Source organism: Canis lupus, chromosome 15, assembly GCF_048164855.1.
Source record: "Canis lupus baileyi chromosome 15, mCanLup2.hap1, whole genome shotgun sequence".
Taxonomy (NCBI): domain Eukaryota; kingdom Metazoa; phylum Chordata; class Mammalia; order Carnivora; family Canidae; genus Canis; species Canis lupus.
This window is the reverse complement of record NC_132852.1, coordinates 6,212,982-6,216,070: the sequence shown is the minus strand read 5'-3', so window position 1 is coordinate 6,216,070 and position 3,089 is coordinate 6,212,982. Positions and strand designations below refer to the sequence as shown.

Genomic DNA, 3,089 nt, shown 5'->3' with positions numbered 1-3,089 from the left:
GCAATCCCTGTGTTCCAAGCATGTCCCAATCATCATCACTCGAACTGGACACAAACCTTAGGCTGACAGAAGGAACTGTGTTGTCTCTCAGTAACCATAGTTGCTCCTTATTCTTTGGGAGAGAAAACTGAATTGTGAGAGAGAAGGGGAGTAGCAGGCTCCTACTTGCTGGGCCAGGAGGATCAGTGGGAGGCGCCTGCTTTTCTAGCTCCTGCCTCGTGTTCCTTGCACTCCCCCAGCCAGAACTCTCCGAAGATAAGGCTTTATGGATACCATCACATGGGGCCTTGATCCTGGGAAATGGAGCATATAAATGTGCTTTCTTTACTGATTCACTTCACTGACCAAGAACATTCCCCATTTCTCGCAAATATAAGTGAGCCTTCTGTCCTCTCAGAGACCCCAAACCTCTGCTCTGAAGAGGCTTCTCTCAGAGATGATCCTGAGCAGAAAGATGTCTTGTTTCATCTTTGCCTTTCTCTTCGTTTTGGCTCAATTTCTATCAGGTAATCGCAAATGGATGGAATGGTGAAGAGGCAGATGGTCAAGCCGCCGGCTCTTCTGTGGACCATCCTAAGACTGACAGGAATGGTCGGCTCCCCATTGAGCTTCTCATGGGATTTTCTTGAATCTGCGGTGGCATTTTCTAAGCAAACTGCTATTCCCTCCCCCTTCCCTCTTTTGTAAACCTCCCTCCTGGTTCCTGGGAGTGCTGGCCTTCAGAAATAGGATAAAGAAGCAGCCTCTGTGCTCTGCTGTCCCTCGACAGCAGATGGGGGGAGCTGGGAATACTGTTTTACACAGTGTTATTTCCTGCACTAATTTTAATATCCAAAATGTGAAGATTTAAATTTTGGGTGCCAAGCAGAACTTGAATATTCCCAGCCACTTCCAGGAGGTAACTTGAATCCCTCACCCATACTTTCTACCTTTAGGACCCCTAGCTGGTCAGCTTCCTCTGACCTCCAGAGACAAGGAGGGATGGAAATGACAGTGAGAATAGAGTTGCCTGAAATCCCAGATTTCTGCCTCTGCCTTCTCTTCCTCTTGTAGCCAGCATCATACCTGCTTTGCCATTTTATAGAGAAATCTCTTTGTTACTGGAATAGAATTTTGTCCATAGAGATTTGGAGCTGGTCTCATTAGCTCAGGGTGCTAACTAAAGCAGGTTTAGAGAATCAAGCTCGTACCAGCTAATGAGCAATGTTTGGGGAACATGCTCATCCATCTCCTACCGGCTCTGCTCCCAAACCCAATAAAATGCATCCCAATCTCTGCTATTGGTCTAAGAAGGATCAAATAAAGGGAGATCTCATTACCATTATGGAAGATCTGTCCACGATGAAGAGCCCCCCAATCTCTCTCTGTGCTCTCATCTTCTACAGGAAGAACATTAACAACTACAAAAATAACTAATGGGCTACATACTGTTTGGTGAAATAGACTCACCTAAATTACTCCATGTGACCACTAGAATAGCTTACAGTGTAGACAAGCATTTCTAGAATGTCTATATGAGAAATGAGAAAGCGGAAAACAAGCAGTTTACTGAGGACACACCACCACTGCCAGGCCCAAACCAGAACTAAACCTAACTTCACCTCTACTTTCAAGGATCTTTTAAAACCAAAAGGTAGCCCTTCCACCTTCATCTTGTAACATTTGCAGAACTATCAGGTGTGTATTTTTATGGTTCTGTCGTATACATGACACCTCATCCCCCTGTGCTTACTTTGACTCATGCAAGGGCCTTAACCACGTGGAGAACAGAGATGGGGCTTATCCCTCCTTCAACGATACCTCTTCCCCAACTCCATCCTGAAAAAAGCAAAGCTCTTTGAAAATCTGGGGCTGGTTCTTAAAAACACTCTTTACAATTGTACAAACCACCCCCACCCTCATTCTTTTGTGGCTGTTAAACTTCTCCTCATTTTCAGGGAGTCCCTGGAAAGGTGTATAAGCTACTATTTCTTGAACTAGGTGAGTTTGCTGTTTGTGAGCCGTGCTGGCTTGGCCGGGGCAAATGCAGGAGGATATGCACCGAGGATGAGAAGGTTGTTGGAAATTGCAAGATGAACTTTTTCTGTTGCCGACGGAGGATCAGGTGAACCAGACCAGCCCTCCCCTGGCCTTCAAAGTGGGACTTGGTATTCAAGGGAGGACAAGAGAAGTCGTGTGCCTTACCCAGGTCACACTGTGAGTGAGTCTCAGAATCATTCTCCTGTCTTTCTCCCTTGGTTTTGTTTCTTTGCTTATTTTTTAAGATAATCCTTAAAAAAATCTAGGTCCAAGTGGGCATCGAGTAGCCTAATCGGATACTACTACTATGTATTTGTAGAGTCTCTTGTAATTTATAAATCTTTCCTCCATATTTTCCTCATATGACTCAAGATCGACTTATGATTTCATTATCTCCATTTATATTTGAAGAAACTGAGACCCAGAGAAGCTTTCATTTCTTCAAGGTCATAGCCTGGAAGCTGGAAATGGATGTGCACACCCCTGTCCTGTTCTGTGTATCTATCTTTGTATAATAATTTAAACCAAATAGATAAACAGAAATGACATCTGCATCTCTGTTAATGGAATTACAATTCTATAGCATACAAGAAATTATTCATGTTATTTCTGGGTATATCAATAAGCGATCAGTCATTGATTCTAATATTTACACTGTGTTTTTAAGCAACTCATACCTACTCAGTTAATGCCCATGGCCCCAACTTTGTACTTCTCTTCTTGCCAATAAATTAAGATGTTAGAGGTCGAATTAAAATGCTCAGCATGGATTGTGCATGTATGATTGACTATCCATAGCTTTTGTTTATGAAATAAAATTTGTAGCTTCATATAACAAGAGTGAAAATTATTCATCTTACAGCAGCTACTGAAATTTGATCACTCAGTTTTCACATATGATTTTAATTTCACATAATGATTTTGCTTTACATTTGAGCTACCATTGTACCATTTTGCACAGATACATTCCCTGTCCTTTCTCTGCTTTGCTCTGTGTAACTGGCACAATTATCGGCAAATTATGTTCCTTTTTTTTCTTTTTTTGCAAACTATGTTCTTCAAGCCTCTTG

The 3,089-nt window shown here is 42.4% G+C and overlaps 1 long non-coding RNA gene across 2 annotated transcripts; it reads left to right on the top strand.

The window, feature by feature from the left end:
• The first annotated feature begins 248 nt into the window (after positions 1-248).
• Positions 249-2,857, top strand: LOC140604584 (uncharacterized). Of its 2 annotated transcripts, none has more exons than XR_012007405.1 (2): positions 249-506; positions 1,981-2,857. It is a non-coding gene; the product is annotated as an uncharacterized lncRNA (long non-coding RNA). The 2 variants fall into 2 exon arrangements; XR_012007406.1 differs by lacking the exon at positions 249-506 and adding an exon at positions 525-898.
• Positions 2,858-3,089: the final 232 nt, after the last annotated feature.